The sequence below is a fragment of the Neopsephotus bourkii genome, unplaced genomic scaffold (genome assembly GCF_033783945.1).
Source record: "Neopsephotus bourkii isolate Nb327-2 ecotype Australia unplaced genomic scaffold, CSIRO-AGI_Nbou_v1 NB_887, whole genome shotgun sequence".
Lineage (NCBI taxonomy): Eukaryota > Metazoa > Chordata > Aves > Psittaciformes > Psittacidae > Neopsephotus > Neopsephotus bourkii.
The window spans coordinates 3,532,686-3,558,399 of record NW_026901381.1 but is presented as its reverse complement, the minus strand read 5'-3'; the positions used below and the strand labels follow the sequence as shown (position 1 = coordinate 3,558,399).

At 43.4% G+C, this 25,714-nt stretch overlaps 1 protein-coding gene across 2 annotated transcripts in view; it reads right to left on the bottom strand.

The window, feature by feature from the left end:
* Positions 1-25,242, bottom strand: part of LOC133214417 (high mobility group protein HMGI-C-like) — a 130,490-nt gene extending 105,248 nt beyond the window's left edge. For both annotated transcript variants that reach the window (XM_061357309.1, XM_061357313.1), the window contains exon 1: positions 25,038-25,242. The gene's annotated coding sequence lies outside the window, so the exon portion shown is untranslated. The remainder of the gene's footprint in view (positions 1-25,037) is intronic.
* Between the last annotated feature and the right edge of the window lie 472 nt (positions 25,243-25,714).

Here is a 25,714-nt window from a genome sequence, read left to right as displayed (position 1 = left end):
TGGCTGAACTGTCACATGAAATGTGTGTTCTGCTCTGTGACAAGGAGTGCAATGACAGCCTGGTTTGTCCCTGCATCAGAGAGGCAATCTCACAACACTGCTTCTGCTCCTCTATGGGGACCCTCTTGCTTTTCAAGGAGTGCTGGCATTAAGTGCAAAAAGGAGTCTCAGTTGCCATCTGTGGATGTATAATGATTCCCAGGGCAGTAGGCTCTGGAAAAGGAGACAACATCACTGAAAGAGAGAAAGTCTGTAAAGATACCTGGCCTAGTGTGTGCCCTACCTCCAAAAATGGTGATATGAAAAGGTGATATGATGGTCATGAAATCCATTGCCTTAAATCATAACTAATATGTCATATAAATCATAAAATACTTTGACTATCACCCAGAAACCACCGCATTTTCTCCCTTGAATGATCTTTCTAGTGTTCCTTTCCTGAAATATCAGCAGCAATCAGGGAGTTAAGAAGATTTGGATGAGCAAAATTCAGGACCAACCTGGGTTTTGTACTGGGACAGTAGAACTTGGAAAGGGAAAAATAAATTAGTCCTTGTGGAACTAATATATGCTTTGGGCATAAAAGATAGTGGGAGAGGTACAAAATTTACTCACGGTGGGTTTTTGAGGCAAGAGGATGAAAGTATTAATCTACATCAGACTGAAGCAGTGGCAGATGCTGCCCAAGAGAAAGGAGTGGTCTCCTGCTAGAACTCCACATAAAAACCTGAGTAATTACTACAGCGTCAAAGTGGATGGGTGTGGATGGAAAAGGGCTTCCAACCAACTTTGTGTGAGTGAAAAGACTTACTTTGGTCAGCAATTTAGGACTGCAGGGGTCTTAGAGGTGAACTCTGAGAAAAGCAAAGTGTGGCTTCATCATAAGATGAGGGTTTTGGCTGTCTCTCTGTGCTGACCTTCCGCTAAACCCAGACTCCAAGAAGGATGAAGAAGCAGAAACCGACAGAATGAACACTGTGCTCTCCCAGTGTACTGTGCAGGAGTTGAAACAGTTCACCAACAAGTATTAAATTGCAGTCATTGTCCTGGATATTTGCTCAAAGCTTTGCTAAGCTGTTTTACTTCTTTTCAGTCTTTGCCCAGTGACCTTCATTCAGCCTTTTTAACGGACAAGGCTGGGACAGCTAGGCATATATCCCCTAACTGGTAAAGATAAAGAGATTCATAGAATTGTTAGGTCTGAATTGCATCCACAGCATGTGTGCTCTAAAGATATACACTTGAGCTCAGTCAGAAGTTATGGGCTTGAAACAGGAATTTCTGGATGAAATTCACTGGCCTATGCCATGCAACAAGCCAGACTCAATGATCTAATAGACATTTCTGGCTTTAAAATCTATGGATCTGTGAAAAAAAAATAATCCCATCTGTTCTATGCTTTGCTTTTTCTGCAAGCCCATTATCTCTCCAGGCTATCCATATTCAGCTTTCAGCAACCTCAGGCTTGAGGAGTTTTAGTGATTATAATTCTACCCCCATTTTGCACCTCCACAGCTTTTGCCTGGAGGCCTCCAGGGACTGGAGCAAGACAAAGTCCAGTTGTAATTCCAGTTTACCAGTTAAATTGTAGGCTGACTGATTGCAATGGTATCTGTCATCAGCACAGAACAACAGAGCTGACTCCTGAGAACAAGCTGACATGGAAACTTGTATTACTAACAGCTAGGAATGGCAGCAGAAATCTGAGTTCTTAACAGCAGGCTCAGGCTGTAGGTTCTTCTATTTTTATTTTTATCTTGTACTTTTCATTAAACAGGCTTCCAGTTCACCAGCACCTTAATAACAGCCTCTTATTCATGCCCTGGACCTCCACCTTAATACCTTTAGCCAGATTCTTGCTCAAACCAGTGATATTTCATTGCCTGAAATGGGACTACTTGAAATCTGCATACTGAAGGGGAGAATCGCAGCTCTTTCCTCCTAATCCCTGTCTCAGCCTCCTGAATGCTCATTTGTTATTATTTTTTAAGGTTCTAATTTAACCAAGCCATAGTTTCTGCTGTCTTTGGAATCAATATTTTCTCTGTCTTTTGACAATTTTTTGTATTTTATTTTTACATGCGGTCTCCAAAAGGGTATAATTTACAGTTAATACCATGCAATCAAAGACAATGGCAGGATTCCTGTGAGCAGAGCAGTCCTGGCTTCCTAATCATGGCTCTCATGCTCTACGGAAGAATTACCATCCTGCTCAGGGAACAGTGAATACCTGTTCCCACAAACACAAGCAGCTTAGGATTTTAAGGTGTACTGAATGAGGAAAATCTATGCTTCTCTTTGCTCAGACTACTCAAAGTCTAACCACCCCTTGGGAAAGGCACCATGACAAAACAAGACTCCCCAGCTGGGCACGGTATAGCCCATACTGCATTTTGGGTGTTGTCTTCAGAAAGGATACCTTTAGGTGTGCAAGGTCATTTTCAGCATCATTTGGTGACAAAAGCAGCCATATACTGACTTCAGTGGGGCCCTGCCTTGCTAGGAACTGATACAATATGACTAAAATCAGATCTCAGTCTGCTGAGTAATCACTATACTCAGCAGAGTAGTAATACCAACTGTGCTTCCTGCTGTATTTGCCCCACTCAGGAGATGAGTTCCACACAATACCTCTGACTTAAAGAAAACAAAAGCACAGAAGGTGAGGGCTGCTTTGGTTTAAGGTGATCCTGCAGGACTGAAATAAAGAGTAACCACTGTGACCTTAGTTGGAAGTGGGAGGAACCTGGAGGAATCTGCCCCAAGACCTAGATGAACAGAACACAGTTTCAAACTCATGTGTCAGGACATCCCTAAAACACACAGGCCTGTGTGTGAGGCCATCAGTGTCCCCATGATCAAAGAGGATGGGAGGGTTGAACTTTCAGTTTTGGTGAAAGGAATCTGGGTATATCAGGGCATTGATGCGTTTTGTTCTGCATTATTCTCTCTTAAGCACTGTATTTCCTTACTTGCAATAGCTTTGTTGGAGGACAATTACCTTCACTAAATGAAAATGACCAGAATGTGTCAAGGGTCAAGTAAAAGCAATATACAAAGCAGCCAGAAATAAAGGAGTATAGGATAGGAAGCAGTCCAATTCTTCACTTTCCAGGAGGAAAAAGGCATTTAATCTGTTGCTGCAGCAACAGCTGTTCCATTAGTTGTGGAATGGAGGGTACCAGTGATGTACTCTTTCACAGGATGAGACCACATAGAACAACAGAAGGGCAGAGCATCATGGTGGTTTGCTCATGTGAGGTTTTATATACATTTCTACACATACCCTGGCAAATGGTTGGAGTTTCGAGATGCTTCTACTCTCCATCTTTTTGTCACCCTCCCTCTGCCAAAGCAGGCAAGGTTTGCAGCAGAGCTGGTGGGAACTGCTTAGCCTATTTCAGAGCAAGTCTACTGATTTTGCACACTTTAGGCAGCTCTTATGCAAAACTGCAAGACTTTGCCCTGTAAGCTGTGGTGGCCACAATCCTTGGAAAAGGAACCATAAAGATGAGATTAACAAATCTGATATCTTATTTTGCTCTACTCATTTTACTAAGTCAGCTTGTGGTCTTAGCACATTTGAGGAGAGTTTCTGCTTACACATTTTGAGCTCTCTTAATCAGTCTTTTCTCAATGAAACCAAAGTTCTGGAACCCTGGAGAATTTGCAGTTCTCCAGTGAGATGCCATGCCTTTTAATCAGTGTCCCAGGAAGAGAAGGAAGTCTATTTACTTTGTCTCCCACTTTTAACCAAATATAATATGACCTAAAATAAAGTGGCTCCTTGGATTTGCCTTTTTGTGTTCTCATAGGAGTTTATAGAGAAAACAGAGTTCCACACATCAGAACAGACTATTCCGCACCAGCTCATCAAATGACTGTCAGGAAAAAAGAAAATCTCTGTCTCACCTCAGCAGAGGCTGTCAAGCAATGAGGATGTGCTAGCTATTTCCCCTAGCCTCACTATTCCTGTCCCAAACTCTGTCTCAAGAAGTGTTTACATCCCAAATTGTTGAGAATTTGGAGAATATACCAAGAGAAAGATCACTCAGTACATGCCCTGTTTCCTGTATTATCCCCTAGCAATTTGCTACAGAGTCCTGTCAGAGAAGAACCAGTATCAACCACACACAGAAGTCACATTAAGTAACACAAGGGAGATGTAAATAAATTGCAGAGAACCCAGAAAAGGTGCAGCAGAGTTGGTGCAGAAATTCAGAGCTCTGGCTTTGAGATGAGTTTCAGGGAATGGAAGTGTGTACTTCTGAGAAGGGCAACCCAGGGAGAGATGATAATGCTTAGTATATAGTGCATTCAAGAGGAACTGAAGGGGAACAAAGGCATGGCCAACAGTGTATCCATGTGCTGCAGACAGGCAATTACTCTATAAATCACAGTTAAAGAAGACCTCTACTAGCTGGCACTAACCACAGTCCCTTACCTTCTCTGAGGGTCAGCCACTGTGATCACAGGCAAAGCCAGAGATTTGGCAAGGCACAGATTGATGTACTGAGGTGGATAGGTCAGCATCAGCACTCACCCCAAAACCACAGGTCTCAGAAAGAGTAGGTGCACATCCGATGACTGAAGATGCCTCGAGGGAATGAGTTCTAAAACTAATGCAGATTAGATGATGGGATACCTGACCTGAAGGGGGTGGCCACAAGGGCATGATGAGCTGTTCTTGAGAAGCGCCGGCTAAACCACTTATGATGGTTTCATTGCAGGGAACAGTCATGCACTATTAGTGCTGAAAGATTTCCCAGCCCTAACGGCTAGGATTTTAAGAATCTATTTAACTTTGATAGTCTATAGCCCATCACCGGGAGTCTGCTTAAAGGTGTGATTGCTCTTCTTTGTATTGGAATTGCTGACAGATCCTTAACTATTATGGTGCTTACCAGCAGTAACCCATTTAAATAGAAAGAAAGAGGAAAGCCTAAATGGCTTGTGCTGTTTGAATTTGATTTACCCAGCAGCAGAAAAAGTTCCACGAATAGATCCTTGCTACACTATCCAGACCATGAGCCTGCCCTGCTTTTTGTATACCAATTTACTATAAAGTTAGAAAATGCATTATCCTGGAGGAAGGATGCTACGCTGATGGGAATTTCGATGCTGGTTGTTTTTGAACTGCAATATGTGGCATTGTAATTCTGTGTCATTGATTTAAATGCACTGATAGAGCTGGTGACAGCTTAAATGGCTCCAGCCCCCAGCCTTCCCTCACCCCTCCTCCTTGCCTTGCAGTTCGTCTCTCTTGCAGATGGAAGGCTGACAAGTTCTGTGCAGGAACAATGAAGAGTGGGAGAGTAGGTGGAGAGACCGGTAATTGTTTAGGGTGGGGTTTTGCTAGTGTTGTTTTAAAATACGAGCAAATATGGAGACATTTCACATTCTTTTTTAGTGCTGAAGTGCAACTAGCTTTGAATCCCACGAGAGGCTGACTGCACAGCCACGCATCCTATCACCCCTGCCCTCCAAAGTGGGAGGAATGAAGAGAAAGAGAAAAGGTGACTGCGTGGCCCTACAGGCTGCTTTCATCATCCTGTACCTGTTCTACAGTGACAGGCTTCTGACAGCCGACAGCCATCTCTCTAAATCAATCGTCTGCTTTCTTGTTGCTCATTCCCCTCCCACCTCCTGCTAGTACACAGCAGTGCCCAGCACACTGTGTGACAAAAGAGTCCTTTGGATGCTGGATTACTGAAGGTTAGTCAGGTGTGCTGCTCTGCCTGCTTGTTCTGAGCCACTTGAAGGGATCTGAGGGGTCACTACATGGAAGGCTGAAAGACAAAGTGGGCAACTGCAAGTGCAGGTGATGAAAATGATCGTCGTTTCTCTTAAGATGCCTGCAATGAAAGCTGTCACTCACACACCAGAGGGGCAAGAAGACAAGTCAAAGCTGGAAAAATACAGATACAGAACACACACTGTGCAGAACTGAACCCCACTGGGAAATAAGGTGTCAAAGCATCTTGTTATCACTGCTACCCCTATTAATAACACCAGTGACTTCAGGTAATAACTCAGCAACTCTGGAATGGTCTAAAAATACTGAGTGATGGATGGTGCAGTACCAAGCTCCTGATTTGCATCTGTTAGAAGCAAACATCCGCAACTCACCGAGAGTAAATATGTGGTGCAGCCATCCCAAATGGGTGGGAATAAAAAATGTATTACCTTGCTCTTTATCATGTGCCCTGGCTCTATTTACACTTCTATCTCTCATGCATGCTGATATAGATATAATGGAAATGGAAAGGGTATGGAAAGGATATCTATCAAAGAAAGCAAAAGTCAGTGACTTGGGTTAATCTTGTATCTTGAAAAAGTCAGTGGTAGGTGTGCTTACTTTGGGCACCTCAGCACTTCATGAGGTCACTCCTAACACCAGTTCCTTACTTTGCATGACACAGGTTACTACAGAGGTACTAGATGAAAAAAAGAGATGTCTTCTTTAAGACAGATGTAGGAGACTCCTGAGTCTGCTACTGTAAACCATACCAGATTTCCAAAGCCCTGATTCATCACATGCAACTTCAGCTCCTTAAATTCAGCATCTGAGATGGAAAACACACCATGCTAAGCTCTCTCTCCAACTGGGAGACAGAAATACCTCCAGAGTGTAAAGCAGGTTTTCGATAGCCTCTTGCTTTCCTCAAACCATACAAAGAACCTAACTTCCCAGTTAAAGCACCTCAGTTAAGTGTCTAAATTTATGTGGGATTAATCTAGATCAGTATTGCCTGATTCCACCCTTCAGGCTACCCTTTCTGTCACTTCTGACAGGCAGATTCTCCCCTATGGTTAGCCCACTGCTCATTCACTATATTTACAAGTTCCTTGAAAGAAAGGGAGCACACAGCTGACAGAGCTGCTTCTGCAGCATGGGTAGGTTAGGGTTACAGCTGCCGCAGACTGAGGGTTTGGCATCTGTGATGTGGAGCAGGGTGGACTGGCTAACCATTGCCCAGCCATGGCTCTCGGGGAAGAAAAGCTGTACCAAAAAAGCTCTGGCAAACTACCTTAATGAAAAGACTGAAATTAGTGACACTCCCAGCTGCTTGTTTAAAATGACAATGTTTTCATTAGTGCTAAAATAGAATGGGAAAGAGAAGGAGTGTTGTGTAAAGTGTGCACTGGCCTTTGTGCCTGCTGCTGGGGGTGTGATCAACAACACCAGCTGGCAGCTCTTTGGTTAAGGAAAGAAAATAATCCAGTCCTGGAGAATGCAGTGTGAACAAGAGCAAGCAGAGCACTCAGCACAGGAGAAACAGCTGGCGAGGGACCCAGGCTGTCAAGGCACAAATTGCAGTCAAAGTCAATAAGAATTTCCTCCTAATGCACAGGAAGTTCTCTCCATCACTCCAGCTTCCACACATGCTCTTTCTTGGCCTCCCACCACCCTGCTTTTGGTAGTGCAAACGCAGATACCTGCGGATTCAAAGTCTTGGGAGACATGCTGCCCATACACACCTTGGCCTAGAATACCACTATGGGGTGAGGAGAGAGAGAGTGGGCTCTGGCACGCTCTGCAGGTTCATGCAAACTCTGGGACTTGGGAACCAATAACCTGGGAAAACAGCTCATAGAGCAGAAAAACAGACATGGCCCTGTCCTGCAGACCCCCACTGCCATGGCAGCCTCAGGATCCCACCCAGATCTGTAAAGCTTATTTCCCACACTCACAGCTCCGTGTGCCATTTCTGCCCTGCAATCCAACGCAGCTCAGCTCCTTTCACTTAGTTCTGCCCTGAGGCCTCCCCTGTTTTTCAGTTCTGCACCATACAGATGATGTAAATCCACTTCTTCCCTGCACCATCCTCAAGTGTTCTAGAAGTCATTTTATTTTGATCAAAGTCAGTCAGCTATGGCAAAACTATGTGGTGTGCTGTTTGCAGTACACCTGTACTGATGCATTCACAGCATATTTATCACCAGAGAAGATGAGCAATTTTTTTCTCCCTTTGATTGGAGATACTAATTAAACCTATTTTTATAGGGATTGAGGGCATTCAAAGCCTAAAGAGCATCTTTGTTTCCTAAAGCCAACAAGGTGAGACTGAAGCAGGCTGCAGAAAGACTTCATTAGCTTGGGACTGAACCCCTTCTCTGCCACTGACCTACTCTATGACTTTGAGCATCTTACTTCCCCATGCGTGACAAATACCAATTAACTTACTGCATACACCACTAAGAAGCTGTTGGCATATACTGTGATGAGAAACGAAATGCAAGAACTTTGCAAAAATAAGCTGGGAGGTCAGAGCTGGGCTAGAGTGCTCCATGTATCTTTAACTGAGCAATAACTCAGACTTGGAAAGAAAAAAGGTGAGTTTAAAAAATTAAATCAAGAAATAATTGTGCAGCCTTTAGCTCTAGATAATGGCAGCGTGAGAAGTGGGATAATTAAATGATTGATATGATTTCAGAAAGAAAACACACTTTTTTCTGGGCATGCACAAGGTTATCTGTGTCATTTAATTAACCTGCATGCAGGAGAGGAATTCTCGGCTGTTATCTCTTGATCCCAGTCCTGTGATGTCTTCTGGGGTTATTTTTTTCTTTCAGAGCTAGGTTGTGGTTTGTTGTTTCAGGGTTTGGTGTTTTTTTTTCCCCTAGGGATCAGCAAGAGCTGAAGAGATTGCTACAAAACAGAAAAGAAGTATTTGTTAAAGATTCCTTAGAATGGTGCTAACTGGGGAATGCTTTCTATCAGTTGTCTTGTGTGGTATACTGATGAGGTTGCTGCCTTAGCTCCTTTCCTGTTGTGGGGAAACAATATCATTTTGCTAGTTCAGCATTGCCAGGAAGAGGGAAAAGCAATCAGTGCACTACCCTCTAATCTCCATGGTGTAATCAGGCACAGGCTCCCCTACTGCCTCCTGCCTCTAAGCACTGAGAGCTCGATCATCACCACCAAACTGCCTCAGCCATTGGTATGATCCTTGTTTTAGCCCACTCCTACCCAACTCCTCACCCTACAGCCCTTCCCTTTCCCCTGCACCATCCCTGAGTAGGGATCCATGCTTCTCTCTGGAAACAAGCTCCATTCTTCCCTGCAGGCTGCACTTCTCTTTTACAAGCTGCCCCTCTGTCAGGCTTGTTTTATTTGCTTTTGACTCCTAATATGCAGACATAACTGTGCCTACTTACAGACAGAAATGAGAGTCTCAGGGGACAAAATAAGTAGGGATCTGAGGACTCTCATGTGCGGGTTTGGGACACCGGCCACGTCATCAGTCTTCCAGTGAAGTACATTAAAATTCAGAATAGTCCCAACCCAAACCAGCCCAACTTCTTTGCTGACATCCTTAGCAGAGTGCCAATGAACACCTCATCAGTGAAAGCTCAGCTTCCTTCTATCTCCCCGGTGCAAGATGGAAGCTCATCTCTAAGGTGGTACGGGGTGACAGAAAACTACCCCTATAGTATTTGTTTTGTCCAAAACTCTGATCAGATCAGTATTTACATACATGAATGACAAGTCACCCAGGGATTGCTGCAATAGTGGAAGGCTCTGATCAAGCGTTGCTTTCAAATTTGGTCTCTCTAAAACACATCCCAAGCCATGCATGCTACAAGCCAGCACTTCTATTGAAGATGCCAAGTAGCAGCATAAATCATGAGAGCGATGAGTCTATATATAGTAGACAGGCATGTATGGGGGAAAGGAAGCAAGAGAAAGGGAAAAGATAGACACATAGATGTGTGCTGTAGAAATGTTTCCTAGAAGCTTTTGATGGTGCTCTTCTACCCTTGTCAGGAAAAACTGGAATATGTCTGAAAGCTCATCTATAGAAGACTTCCTCTTCAGCTTAAAATTAATGTGTCTTCCTGTTCAGTGCCCACATACAGACTCAGTAGCATGGTGTATTTTTATACCATTTGACATGAGTGCATCAGCTCTATAAGCCAGCCACAGAAGTCAAAGGTTGCTTCTGCAAAGCTTCATTCATAGTAAAGAGAACTAGAGAGCCGTTTAACAGAAGTCATCCTTCCAATCTGGTCTGAATGGGAAGGCAGTTCTGGGCTGAGAAGTGACAGGGCACAGGGCTGTTCACCTCATGTTTGAGAACTTCTGTTCTTGTTTGGAGATTTTTGGAATATCTAAACTTGCTGATACTTGTTTTGTGCCAGTGCAGCAACAGTGATGCAATACTACTGGATGTGCTCACCAAGGCTTTGAGGAATAGCAGTATTAGCAGCAGTTTTCAATGTTTAAAGATTAAAATGTTACACTGTATAGTACACATTCATTCTAGGAACTCTGCCTTCCTTCATGAAATAACTGCTTTTGGTGGCCAATGAAAATCAAATTACTGAAAGGGTGATCATCCCCACCCAATTGCAGTCTTCTACCTTAACAGGCCAGGCTGAAAACTGTGGTGGTTCAGGAGCTGATGCACAAGCAGATCAGACACCCATAGCCTTGAGGGCACTGGCACCTGTTAGAGGAGAAGGGAAGACAGACAGGGGAGGTAACACTGTGTCCTGGGTTTAGCAGCAGCAGTCATTTTTTCTCCTTCTTGGTAGCTGGCGCAGTGCTGTGTTTTGACTTTCACCTGGGAACAGAGCTGAAAAACAATGATGTTTTGGTTTGGCCAAGGACTTTGTGGGCCTCATGCTCTGCCAGGGAGGAGTGAAGCCGGGAGGAAGCAGAGACAGGACACCTGACCCAAACTGACCAAAGAAGTATTCCATACCACAGCACGTCATGCCCAGGATGTAACTGGGGAGTTACCTGGAAGGGGCTAGAGGGGGACTGCAGGGTTGGAGGAGGTATCGGTCGGTGCTTGGTCGGGCTGGGGGGAGCAAGTTATCGGTCGCCTGGTGATGGGGTGTTGTATTCTCTTCCCTTGTTATTTCCTTTATCATTACTATTATTGGTGGTAGCAGCAGTGATTTGTGTTATACCTTAGTTACTAAACTGTCCTTATCTCAACCCGTGGGAGTTGCATTTCTTTTTGATTCTCCTCTCCGTTCCCCCAGGAGTAGGGGGAGGGCAAGAAAGGGGGGGAGTGGGTAACAAGTTGTCTGGCTGTGGGTTAAACCACGACACACTGCCTGATCTTAACCCAGCACAGTTCTGTTGCAGCCTTCAGGAAAACCTGTGCTGATCCTCTTCAAGCCCGAGACAACCCCTAAGGCCAGAAGGAAGCTGTGATATCTGGACAGAACAGGCTTTGTCGTGAGTGGGGCCCCACTGTACTCAATTTTTTATCTATAAGCAGAGTGGACTTCTTTCTAGAAAGAACTCAGCAACTGGGTAATAGAAGGGAAACAGCCAAGCAGGGTTTTTTGCAAGAGCATGCAGCAAATCAGGATCAGAAACAGTTAAAATTCAACCTTCTGAAATCCCACTCCCATCCATTAGAATACATGGCCTGTAATCTTAAGTGTAGTGCAATGGTCCAGTTGATAAGCTTTTTACAACAGAAATGACAAAGTGGAAATTATCGTCTCTTCAATGTGCTGTTTTGTGGCCAGGAGAGGATCCTGCTGTAAAATTTTATATGTATTTTTTTTTAACTACAAAGATTTGGCTGCCTCCCCCTGAACAATAAAGCAGAAAAAGAGGACAAATTGGATTTGTCAGCTCAAAACCAGATAGCATTTGACCTCCCTGATCCTTTCTTGTAGGTCCATGAGAGCCACAAGACTTGTGCAGGAATCATTGCAAGAGGCAGGCACAGCAGTACTGCCAGCAGTGAACAGTTTGTGTCAGGATGGGTCATCACAACAGTCAGTGATGACTTAGACCTGCTGGAGAATGGAGTGAGCCTGAGCAGTGGTGACTTTGCTGTACCAGACCCAGTGTAAATAGGGCAGAAAGTCCTATATAACTATGTAAAAAAGGTCCCTTATGGAGACAACCCCTACCCTGGCAACCCAGCCTAAGGACTGGTGGCTTTCCTTTTGCATTCCACTTGGAGAAAGGTGCAGACAGATTGTCCTAAAGCATGAAATGACAGACCAAGGTCAAGTACTTTGCAAAGCCAAATGAGGCTATGGGATTATTTTGAAAATTCATTCAAGAATGCAACTTGTGGATATTCTAGGTGTGACATCTACAGATAAAATCATTATCTGCCCTGGAGAACAGCAGCCAGGAAAAGGATTATCAAAGAAGTATACATATGATCAAAGAAGTATACATATGAGCTACACAAGCACATTTCACTGCCATGAGATCTTGGTTTCCAGTTCACATGTTCCCAAGGGCTATTTATTCTTTTTAAAAGAATTGTTAGGCAAAACTGGGAGCCTGCAGAAGGGGAAAAAAAAAAATTACAGATACAATCAGCTCTCTCTCTTGCAGCTGCTTGTATTTACAGGAATAAACAGTCCTGAGTGTTAAAGGATGGGCACATCCAGAAAAAACAGAGCTGGGGAAAAGCTTTCACCTGAGCCTCAGGCAAAATGGGGGATTTTCAGTAGAGCTCCTGGAATAGGGGTGCCCCATTAGACTGCACACCTCAAAAGCAACAGAACCCCTTGTCCTCTCTTCTGCTCTGAGACCTCACTGAAGTATTCCAATGCTTCTGCAAGTCACAAACCTGCCACAGAGCAGAAGATACACAAGGTTTTATGCTGCAAATGCAAGAGATGCAATGACAACAGCACATGAGGAGGCCAAAGGAGTAGCACATAGGATGTGTGTCCTGACATCTGTGCAGCATTCTACAGAGCAAGAGGCAGAGACACTTCAGCTTATAGAGCCTGGGACAAGGTGTCTTGAGGAACCTGGTTCAGGCTGAAACACACACTATGGAGTGAAGGAGAGAAAAGGCCAGAGGCTGTTTCCCAGCATATTTCCAAGTCACTGAAATGCTAAAGAAAGAAAGTATTTTGCACAAACTTGGAGATAGGGAGGCAATAAATGTTTTGCAGTTCTATCCCTGCTCTGTTTCCTACCCATGACATGTTTTGGTGCCACTGGAGAGCTGAAGGAGCCTGAAAGCACCTCCCTGCAACCACCAGCAACTGCTCTCTCTCAAGCCTGCAGAGTCAGCAGTCTTAAAGCAGCTACAGAAGAGCATGTGACAACAAAGTAAAAGTTAATTTGCTGCAGTGTGATATTTAACCAGAAGAAAATAGCAGAGCAAGGTCCCAGTTTTGGGACTGTTACCCACAATCCCTTGCAGATGACAGCAGTGACAGAGTGTCAGCTTCCATATGCTGTATTACAGTGACACTTGCCATGCTAAACGCTGATTAGAATTAAAATGGAAGTGACATCTCTGTGCATTACTCTGCCATTAATCTTGATGCCCTGTGTTTTATGTTGACAGGGCGCTTCTGCGGGGGGAGCCTGAAAAGACACGGGGTTGTAGGGTTTTTTTGCAGTTGTAATTATAGAAGCAAATGTGGTTCTGAACGTTAAGTGTTATGGGGAATTACAAACCTCTTGGTATCTCAGAAAGAAGACAAGATCTCTAGTGCCACTCATTGGACAGAGAACCCAGTTCCAGAAAATACTTGTATGACTTGTGTGCAGACGATTTTTGCCACTAAAATGGAAATTTGATGTGACATTACCATGAGTTTATTTAAATGTTTGATGCAGGTGCCTGCAAATCGCACTGTTACTGACTGTACCATAATTGTGTACACAAGTGATTCACAACTGGAGCACAGTTGATTAGAAAATGAGACCTAGGAGATGAGATTCTTCCTAATTGCAGCAGAGTGGCTGAATGGAGAAGTTCACCTTCAGGGAAAGGTATGCACTGAACAAAGTACTGTTCCAAGCCTGCAGAAGGGCTCAGTAACATCAAACATCCCGGGTCACTGAAGAACGTTACTGCAAAGACACAAGCCTTTTTGACTGATTTTGACAGTGCCCAAGCACTGGATTAAAGCTAAAACTCCAAAGCAGCCCAAGAATATAGATTCAGAGAATGGTTTGGGTTGGAAGGGACCTTAAAGCTCATAGAGTTCCAATCCCTTGCCACAGGCAGGGATACCTTCCATTAGACATTGCTCCAAGCCCTGTCCAACTTGGTCTTGAACACTGCCAGGGATGGGGCAGCCACAATAGATCCTCTCTTCTCTGGTCTACTTCCTTACTGAGTTCGTTGAAGTCCATTTCTTGGGATAACACCAAAACAAGCCTTTCAGGTGGGGCAGGTATTTTAAAAGCTCAGCAGCAGTCCTTTACTGAGGATGTTATCCATCATCCATTACAAAACTGGAGCAGCCAAAACTTATTCTGGTTTAGATTAGGGCCTATGTCTGACCTGTTTTTGCAAGTCAAGGGTCTTAGGTCCACCTGCAGAACCACAGTCCAGAATGGGGAGTGGAAAATGTTTAAACTGTTTCTGATTTTCTTGAAATCACCTTCTTCCAACTCATTGGAAAACGTTTTCTTTAAAAAAAAAAAAAAAACAAACAGGAAAACTGCACATCAGTTCAGGCTAAAACTACAATTGAAGCATCTTCCCCCTTTGTACGCTACAAGATCAGCTTACACAGCAAAAGGCAACAACAAATCTTATGAATTACTATTGCATGAAGGAGAAATACAACTGTCAGGGTGAAGTACTCTGCCCTCCTAGCTGAGATGCCTTGCGGAGTTTCCTGATCCCAAGCACAGAAGCTTGGTGGGATGCGCCCATCAGGCACCATCAGTTCATAGGGGCTAGCTCACACCCTGATAGCTCTCCTTTGCTCTATCAGGAAGCAGCGACATGGCCACAGTATTGGAGCCATTCTCTAATCCACCTGCTTGTCCTTACCAGCAGATCAGGTTCAAGAAAATTGTTAGACCCATGCTTCACTTTTGCTTATTCCTGTACATGCTGCGTGATGATTTAGATGCTCAGGTATAAGCACATACATATGCCATTTGCCAAAACAGGGCTGAATTCCAGAATCAAAACTATAAAAATCACCAGGAAATGTTCTATCAGAATTTCTAGCACCAATTCACTCTGCCCCAAGCCCCCCATCTCTCTTCTTTCTACAGAAGCATTCCCACCCAGGCTCCAGGCATGATGGATAGCTTCCCTCTCCCTTATCTCATCCCTACAACATTAAGGCATAACGAGGGGCTTGGAGGGGAGGGAAGAAGATGCCTGTAGTGCCTGTAAAGTTGAAGATAACGTTTAAGCTTTGTTACACCGAGGAGGCTGCGTTAAGCTCCCACGACCTTGAGCAAGAGCTGCAGCTTGGGTTCCTCTCCTAAAGACTAATACAGTGAAAAATTGTTTCAATACAAAATGTGATATTGGGACATTGTTCGTGCATATATTGAGCTTAAGTCAAATATTCTGTGTCCTCAAATCCGACTGATTAATAATTAGAAGCAGAAATTCTGCCTTTACTCTAATGTGTTTAGGAAAACTGATGGATTTAATTTTTTTATCAGCCCAAAGTAAGAAAATGTAATCTTTCTTAAAGTATCTAATACAACAATGCAGAATAATTAGTTTCTATGAAAACAGGCATAATGGGACAGAATAATAAATCACTTTGTGTTTTGTATCTGTCTGTCTGATGGAGAAGATTTACTATACAGTGTAGTGCATGATGGTGTGGGAAATATCAGGCAATAGAAGAAATCTATAAGGGATAAAGTATTTCCAGCTGTGCATTATAAAGGAGCATTTTGTCTCTTGACAAAGCCTCAGGGATAGGTCCAAGTAATTATCAGGCTAAAAGCAGCCCTTGTCAGGATTACAACTTGCAAAAATATGTTAGCCCCTAAAGCTCCAGTTCTGCATCCTCCATGGTCATTTACTTCAATAGACCTGTGCACTTAAGAGTTTTACTCTGTCTTTTTCTTCCATCTCTTTTGGTGCCTCAGATACACTAATAACCTGAAAGGGGCTGTTTCGTGCTCTTCCCACTTGGGCAGCATGATCTACATTTTGTATCTGGACAAGCAAAGGCACAGTGAGATCTACTGGCATGGCCAAGGCCGTGTAGCAGATTGCTGCCTGAACCAGCATCTGAATCAAGTCCACTGCCAACAGAATTAACCCAAAGCCTCTTAATTGAATTGCATGGGGTAATTCACCAATCTCAGGAGAAAGTGGGTTTCTACAGCTGCCACATCTCTGTTACACTTGTTCGAAATCATATTTTTTCTTACTTTTCTTCAGCTTTCTTCTAGGAAATGAGCTATAATGAAAGCAAGGAGGTTGGTATCTTGACTCTTCTCCAGGTACGTCAATCCAGGTACACCCAAACAGACGTTGCTGGGCATTATCATCCTACTTTTATTGTCTGCTGGTAGAACATCATCTCTGTGCTGGCTTCACTTGGGCTTGACTCCAACGGCATGATTCAGTCTGACTCCTTTTACCACAGGTGAGTTCATTTTTATTTACCTCAGCAAAGCAAACCAGGATCTGTTCCTGGGGGTTTAGTCAATACTAAATGCACAAAGAGCATTTTTCTTTGATCCTGCCTTCTCCCTTTCTTGGGAGTTCTTTTGAGACCAAAAAGCGGGAGAAGCCAAGAAATTGGACAGGGAAACATGTATTTGGTTTGGTCTTGTTTGGAGGCATTCTCACAGAGCTGGTGACCTCAAATACAGTCACATGGAGGAGGTTGTGCTATTAGATTTGAAAGTGTAACTTTTCCTTACCTATTTGTCTCAATTTATACGGGAAGTCCAAGGGTCTATGTAATTCTTGCTGACTTCTCCGGACCACAAGTCAGGATAGATTTATCTTTTGCTTGGTGTTGGTAAATGGTTTCCAGTCCTTCCTTCTTATAGAAGGACATCTGAGACCACTTCCTTTTCATGAGTTGTCAACATGCTACACACTAGTGATCCTCCGCAATAACAGTGAGACCTTTGCTTTTAGACCACAATACTTCACAGACAAATGCATGCAAGAGGAACTTCACCAAGAATTGATGGGTAAACTTGCTTTGTAGTGAAGTATGATATCTGTTTAGTAGTACACAGCAGCAATATACAGACCTGTGCAACGATAACACCACCTAGAAACAAAGTACCCCTCCAGGTCAGTACACAACATCCCCCTCTACTGGGTAAAATCCAGGCAGAGAAACTGGATGTCCCAGGTGCTGTGCAGTTTGGGCTCCATGCTGCTGCTGCACCAGGCCATGGCTTCACCCGCACTGCCCCTCTGCCACATCTGGTATGGACTATCTTCATAGCTTTGAAGTGTCCAAGCTAACAGATACTTACTTCTAACCTGGTTTATGATGTTACAGATGTCCAGTGTCAATATAGTGGTTGGGGCAGACTTTTCAGAATGTCTCCTTTCCTTCGAAGGACTCCTCAGTTTTTCTTTCTCACTCCTAATGGGGGATACTTCTGGCCAAGACTTGTTTACCCTGTAAGCTGTTTCCAACTCTTAGTAGCTCTTCTCAAGCTGTCACAATCAGTGTCACAGGAAAATTACCACATAACATACGTGACAAGTCACACCTACACTGTACAAAAGGCAAAATTATGCAGTGATGTGTCAAATGGATCATATTCATGTATCACCCAACACGTACAGTTCACAAAACCTGACATCTCTTCAGCAGCTAAAGGAAATGTTAAATTACAGAGCATGCAGGCTGAAGAACTGACAGGCTGTAACAGCAGCTAGACCATTCTCAAGGCACAAACCCAATGCCTTCCTTCCTCTACAAAGTCCATATATTCACATATAGAGATGTGAGTAATATCTATCTTTAGGTTGTGCCAGGTTATAAACAACCCAGAGAACATATCCAACCATCCATACCTGCAGGTTGCCCCTCCCTCCATCTCTGGATAACTACCTGCTCTGCTGTACATGAGCATTTCCCCTAGTGAAGTGAAAAAGTAAAAGGCAGGCTGGGGGGGTCAATGGCTGCTGATGCTGATGTGTATCATGAGAATAAGTATGTTAAACAATGCACGTGCTCATGTATTCTAACCTACATTGATGCACTCTAATTTAAACAGCTCAGAGAGCCCAATAAAGGCTTTACTGAGCATCTGATGAAATCAGATACCCATGGACTTCAGCAGGCAGTGGTTAACCCCCTGCAAGAGAACAGGTGGTGTCTTCATTGCCTTTATGGCCAAAAAATGCTTCTTGTTAGCCTTCTCTCTTGCACATTGCTCTTCCTAAAATACATCTTAAAATGTAGGAAGGATCTCAGTCACTGACAGCTTTGAACCTAGAACTGGGCAGCTATATCAAGAAAGCAAAATAACAAGCTGCAAGCAGCAAATAGCAGAGACAATACTAGTTTGGAACAATGGAGGTCTGAGTTTGGTTCTCAGCTCATTCACAGATTTCCTGCATAATCTTAGATGAGACAGTTTCAGTATGCACCAGCTACTCATCTGCAAATTGAGGATGAATAATCATTCCTTTGCCCTTGCTTTCTATTTAAAGTGTAAGCTCTCAGGGGCTGAGGCTTCCACTTACTGTTGACAACTCTCAAATGTTTCTCTGAATTGGAGAAAAACTGTGTTACAGATGCAGAATGTCTCTACTGTTTGTAAACAGTCTAGCCTAGGTCCACAGTAGCCACATGCACTGAGCACAGCCAATACACTCTACACCAGACAGTGGCACAGGCACCGCAGTTGAAGCACAGCATTGTATTAAGGAAGCAGACTCACTTCAGCAGTAGATTGTCCCAGTGTTATTTGCATAGAGCTGTGCCTTGCTAAATGAGATCCCCTTGACACAAATGTGCTTGAGAGGGCAGTGCAACAATGCTGAAGCCAGCTCTGTGAAAGTCAGCTCAAATCTGGAAGCAATGATATTATTTAGCAATTTCAAATGTCTGGAGCATCCTAGCTCTCTCTTGCTCCTAATGAGAGAGACATAATTACACATATGTAGAGCATGAGCCCTGAAGTCCGACCAGAATGTGCAGGAAATGTCAACATAAAGCTAACAATGACTATAGAGAAGCTCCCACACACATGGTTAGTCCCAGCCTGATGCGAGCATGGAATCAGACATCACCCAAATATTCTACTCTCACTCCCCTTCTGTCTCCAAGCGACTCTTTTCCAGATCCCTCTCCTCTGACAGGAAGAGGTAGCAGAGCTCAAGTGCAATGTCTTTGTCAAGGACCATTTAGAACCAAGGAGCCACTTCCGCACAGTGGATTCAAGGTTAGGCCCATGTATTTCCTAGAGGCAGGCTGCATGAAGAGAAAGTGAAGCTTGAAACATCCTGTGTGAACAGAGTGCTGATCGTGAGCATCAAGCCATTTCTATTCCTCTACTATAAGATATTCAAGAACAAAGTGAAATGGCTCCTGTGGGTGGGTTTAATTTTTTAACAAGTTACCATGCAGCTCTTGTTCCAAATTTTGGGTGTTTGTCTTTGTAATGTCTATGGCAAACACTGTAATTTTCCAGCAGCCAGGTACATTGAAGGCAAAAGTACTAATAATGTGACATCATTATTTTTGTTCCATAGCAACATCCCCCCACACCCCTTACACAACAGGTTATAAGTCTGTAAAACTCTGCATTTTACAGCACTGTAAAACTCCTCCAGCTGTTATAAATATATCGTTTAAAGCACTTGCATTTAAAAAAAAAAAAGAAACAGAAAAATACACTGAAAAGTTCAATGCTTTTTCTTCTCTGCATTCAATTGCATTAACTTTTTCCCTGCTGGTCTCTCAGACTCACTGCTGGGCTGGCAGACTTCTGCAGAAACCAGGGGAGCATTCAAGATGGATGCAGGCTGTTTGTTGGTTCAAAAGCATCTATTTTACCATGTAATGTCCAGTGAAGGTGAACTTTCACTAAAAGGATGCATCTGACTTATATACCCACATGGCAGGTGTATGTTATCTAGTTGGATCCAGGGCCATTGGCCATGGTTTTGTTAAGATGGAATCCACTGTGGTGCTGTAAGATGGGACAATATAGTCACTGGTATAGCTGCTTCCTAATTGCTGACAAACAGACTAGTGCTGTGGCTACTGGTTATAACTCTGCTTTATATTCCATTAAAGTTCTCAGCAAAGCACTTAATCCTACTGGGAATCTTCTATTTAGTCAGCATCAGGTGGGGCAAGCCTTCACAGAAGCACAAGGTAAGGACAGAGGAAGAGGCTATACAGCAGCACAGGTCCACACCTTCTCTAATGAATGCACAGGCACTGCAGGGGCTGGGGAGAGCCTGCCTTAGGGCAGCATGATCACTTGACAATCCCCTTGTTTCCAGTGATGCTTGTATTAAAAGAGCTCTTTCATTTCTGTTTTGGGTGTGTTGGTTCAAGCAGTGTCTACAAAATAATGACTTAAACATGCAGGTTTTGAAGCTATTAAAAGTTTTGCCATGAAATTTAATGAAATTTGGGAAAGATACTTCAGGTCCAACAGGTATCCATGTTTCCAAGCCGAGATGAAAATCTCAGCCTGAGCTTGTGCATTCAGTGGAAACAGAAGCTAACAGTAGCCCTCACAGTAGCCCTCAGTCACCAGTGCTTCCCATAGTAAAGAATCCCTTCAAGTCCCTCAAAGAATACTGTCTGTTGCTGCTTCTGTTGAAGTCAAACACTCCAGAGCAGGGACTGACTCTCAGTCTGTATGGTGTTGAGTGTACTGAGAGCCCTGATCTCAGCCACAAACCTAAAGGTGTTGCTAGAACATAAGTAAAACCAGTATTAAATAATCACAGGCAAGTTCTACCTGCCAATTCAGACATGCTCTAATCAGGGAGCCTCATTGTACTGGGCTGTGGATTTTATCATCTCCAGTGAGGCTTCTGATTTTTCCCTTTTTATGCATATTAAGTATGTTTTTCTTGCCAGTGCTTGAAGCCATCATGACAGTGTATTGGGTAGTGACAGAATAATTGTTTGTTTCATTGATCATTATAAACCATTCTGCATCTCTGCATGATTTATAGAATTTAAAACACCCTCTCCTTTCCTCTCCACTCCCCTGCCGTGGGGGCAGCTGAGTAGATCAAAAGCCCACTGGCTATGAGCAATCCAATTAACAATGACAGAAAAGAAAAAAAACAACTTTGGAAATGATTGAGTCTTTACACCATTTCTTTGATGGTTCCCTATTGATCCTTTCAAGCCACAAAGAACATAGATACGAAACAGAATTGTGAAGAAATGAAAGTGCAGGAATAACAACGAAGAGGAAGGAAGGAATGCTGGAATGCAAGGAATGGGTTTTTTCATTCAAATTCAGACTTTGCCATCAAGATGTTGTGCTAGCATACGAGGATGCCAGTGTTATATTGCTGGGTGAGGACCACAGGCAACTGCAGCATTCTTGTGCTTAGCCTGCAGTCTAACAGCACACTGATGCCCTACCATAAGCAACATCCTCCTGTACATTAATCAGAGCAGCTGATGCAGGCATAGCTCACTGTTACAGCAGCCTACTGTGACAGCCCCATGTCCCATGACAGAAAAAGCTGAAGCTATCCATTACAACTGCAGTCTTTTCCAGCCATTCACTTCCTGCCAGCTGGACTGAGATCCTTTTATATGTGCATTCCACTAATGTTCTAGATGCTTTATCTACAGTTTACCCAATGGGCACTTACCCAACCACTAAATAACCCATCCAACTTCCTACTTACACAGTTTTGCCCCAGTCCTCCAGAAAAAACACCAGGCACCATAATAAAGACAGTAGAATACTGACACCAAGAATTTTCATGCATTTATATCTGAAATTACAGCAATTTTCTCTGTAGAATCAGGGTTTTCAGCAGCAAGGTGTAAGTAGATGTCAGCATGTCATAAGAATCCTGCTATTCACACACAGCTAAACAGTATGAGGTGCCCCAGCAGAATGAGAAGGAGATCACAGTACTGAATAGGCATATTATCATTGGAATAGGTGGTGCCTGCCTGACTCCTACCTGGTAATACCTGAAGAGACAGGAAATGGCACATTTACATACCTGAAAATTCACAAGAGTGTTCTGGGACTGTCAAGGAAACAACTAAGACATTAACAGGGAGCTGGAAGAGGTCCCTTATTAACAAATAGATAAATACTGAAGTGGATGAGGAGATGCTGGATTTTTTCCTGCCTTTTCAGCAAATTGGTTCGGAGAGGGGAAGTGAAGGAAGTTTCCCCTTAGCCATTTTTTTCAGGTTACTGAACCACTAGATAGAAATCTAGTAATGCAGAGGACTAAGGCAGGAAGAACTCCTTGGAAGCCTTTTTCCACCTGATATTGTCATGCAAATGATAGAATGGGGCACTCCTGAGATGGTTCCTTTCACAAGTATATCTACAGTGAAGTGAGGAATGTCACTGTGGCACACGTTGGCATTCTTCAGTTAGTTCAAATGTAGACAGCATACAGAGCAAAAGCAATGCACACGCAAGCACAGTGTGTCTTTACCCTATGCAGCGCTTCTATTAAAGACTGCAGCTCCTGTGAAATGCCTGCATTATGACCCCATTTTGACTGCCATCTGGCTGAAGATGGCTTTGTTACACCTATACACCACTGTCAGAGAAAAAATTCCAGATGGAACTTAGATATTCACAATATGCACTGAAAATATGAAAATAAAAGCTTGTCATCATGCTCCTCTGGCCTTTCAGGATGTGCCATCATGGCACATTTGGATATTGGCTCATTTTGAACATTACTCCCAGTTCCCAATCACCCTTACATTCAGGATGAACATCTTACATGGGTTTACTTGATCAAGCCCTGATTTTTCACATTCCTTTACATTAAAAAAAAAAAAAAAAACCAAACCAAAAAACAACCCAACTTTTTTCCAAGGTTTACTTTTCTTGCCACAAGACACTGGAATGACAGTCAAGAAATCCAAGCTATGAGCACCAGACAGAAGATTTTCTCTGAAATACAGAACTACTTTATAGCAATCAATAAAGCACTAGAGTAAACCCAAGCCTGCAGTGGAAATTCTCCCAGCTAAAACTGAGCTTACCATCAGCTAAGATGACATCACTGGAGAACTTAAAAGCATACATCAGAGAAGAAAGTGTTCAGTTACTGCATCAGTTACATCAATTTCTGGTCGCCTTTGAAATCTCCAATCTGCTAAATATTCCCTGTCCATTGTCTGTTTCCCTCTCCTTGCTCAGAAGAGAAAGGACAATAAAGGCTTCTGAAATTCTACAGAATAGACATGTCTGCAAAATCTCCCTGTTGAGTACATGTAGCACTTCTCAGCAAAGTGAGCTGGTGCCATCAAATAGGAAGCAGCTTTGGAAGGAAGGGTCCCAAGCATACAAGACTCCCATTTATTCCATTCGGCTGCTTAAAACAATACCAGAGTCATAAAGAAGTCTCAGGAAACAGCACGAATCAAACCCTGTTGGTTTGAATTCAGTGGAAGGGAAATTTCAGTCCCTTGAATGGTTTCATAATGCATCAGGGCACATCAGAGGCGAAGGAAACAGTCTGGCAGAATTGCATTAATTTTCATGAACCCAGCAGCCCTGGAAAATCATGAAAACTGCAACATAATGAAAGCCTGCAAGGGAAAAACCTGCCCTCTTCTTCACTGCTGGAGAATCTGAATGCGGATTCCATCAAAGGAGAGAATCTGAGAAACCACAGCAGGAATAAAAATTAACCCTTTGGCTCATGGGACTGCAGGGTAGAGGAGTCACCATTCTTCCAGTCACTAGTCTGCCAAAAGAGATAAACTCCTGTATGAGAGCTGGCCATCTCTATGCAATTAGACCTTAGCACTCTGCATGATACAATGAACTGCTGCCAGCAGGAATTAAGGAAGACATTTTCTTCTATCTCCACAATATTCATCTTCTGCCCTCATTTCTCAGTCAGTCTCACTGATTTTAGTAGGAACAGGATGCATGTGTTAGATTGATAATATCCTAGCTGGATGAACGATGCTCCCAACAAAACAAACAAAAATACAGTTCCTCGCTCTTATGTGTGGTGACAAAAAACATACATCAAACCCGTGTGCAAACTCCTTCCAGATTGTGTAAATGGGCCTATCCTTTCAGGTATTTCAGTCTCCTGTATTTTATACAGTAGTTGTACCCCTAAATACAAAAAGCAGGAATTGTCTGCGTGTTACTTCTATTGATACTGAACAGAAAATTGACTTAAATTCTGATAACTATCCTAACACATTGGAGTTACATATTAACTGTTTCATGCCTACCTCATACTACTATATCGTGATGAAGAAAGTTACACCACTGACCGTAAGCACTGATTGCATTCTGTAGGGCCTACAAATGTACCTTGGTTTCATTCCTGCTTTTGCTGGTTTGAAGCAGCCAGCAATTAGCTAACAGCAGTTGCTCTTCCGGGAGCTTTGCTGACATCATCTCCAATGCCAGGGAACAAACAAAGCTCTTTTTGCAGGATAAAAAGCACAACATGCATTGAGGTTGTTGTTGTTAAACAAAAATAACCAAGCTAATTTCAGCTTCATTTAAAAGCATGGGAAATAATCATTGCTCAGTGAATGGGAAAAGGACAAAATCAGTATAGAGAAAAATCATTTGCAGGGTCGTGAGAGACTTCTACAAGCAACAAGCACTAAAACTATTTTTAATATTACTCAACATTGCCCTTTAAATATCTACTGCTTCCTAGTACAAGGGTTTGGGAATCTTTCGATTCCATAAATTTCTTTCATTTTATCCCCTCATCTCTTACAATAAAGATTTGCAGTTAAATGACATCATTTATAAAGCATTGATTGATCAAGTGACCTATTCTCCTCAAAAGAATTTAGCCCCCCTTGGAAACCCACTCAGAACAGCAGATCATCACCACACTTGATGCTGTACATTTACAAGGAAGAGACATCCCTGATTTAACTGGCAGATGTGCAAGTGAGACACAGAGAAACTGCCAGCCTTGCTTCAGTTTATCTAGAGTGCTAATCAGGGAGAAGGGGTTGTAGCCACAGCCACTGTCCAATGCCTTAACCAGAAAACCAATGTTTTCACAAGACTTTGATCTTAATCACACTGGAACAAACCCAGAACTGCTTCACTGTCTCAGTACAGCAGCCCTGGAGATACCATTGTAACCCTAAAGATGATTTTGCTCAGAATGATCAGCTTTCTGCTGACCACAGCCTACCTCATTTGCTTTCCTCATGGTCATCGCATTTCCCATCTGCTGACTTCCAGAAGAGCCTTCTCAGGAGCAGAACACTGGGATTTCTCACTGCCCTGCAATTCGAACAGAAACACTGCTCACAAACAGGCATTTACCATAACCCCAAGGTTCATGAGGCCTCTTGTGACCTCCCCCCTGCACCACAAAGCAGGAGCTAGACTCAACCCCTTCAACAGTTCAAAACAGGGCATGGGCTTGGCATTTGAGCTACAGGAACACCCCCAGACAGGGCATGGGTTGCAGAACAGCTGCCTTGTTTACGCCTGATACGCAACCTCACCCTCCAGGTAATCTACTATGATTATTCTCCTGTTTCCAAGAGAGACACAGCTAACCCTCATAAGGGTGGACTGGCTTCATTCCTTCCCTTAGGAAGACTACTGCTCCTAATCCCTCCTCCTTCCAAAGGCCCCGAGAGAGGCTTCTCAGTCAGGGGCCCCGTCTCCTCTGTACTCACCAAATGCATACAGCAACACAGCTCTGCCCCTCCAAAGCTCACTGCTGGTTCTGCTGCCTGCTCTTCTCCCTTCCACCATTACTGTAAACTCCAGACAAGCCTGAGCATCTCCCCTCAGTGCTGCCATATCTTCCACCCTTCAAGCAGTTCCTGGACAACTGCTCTCCCGCAATGGCCCTTC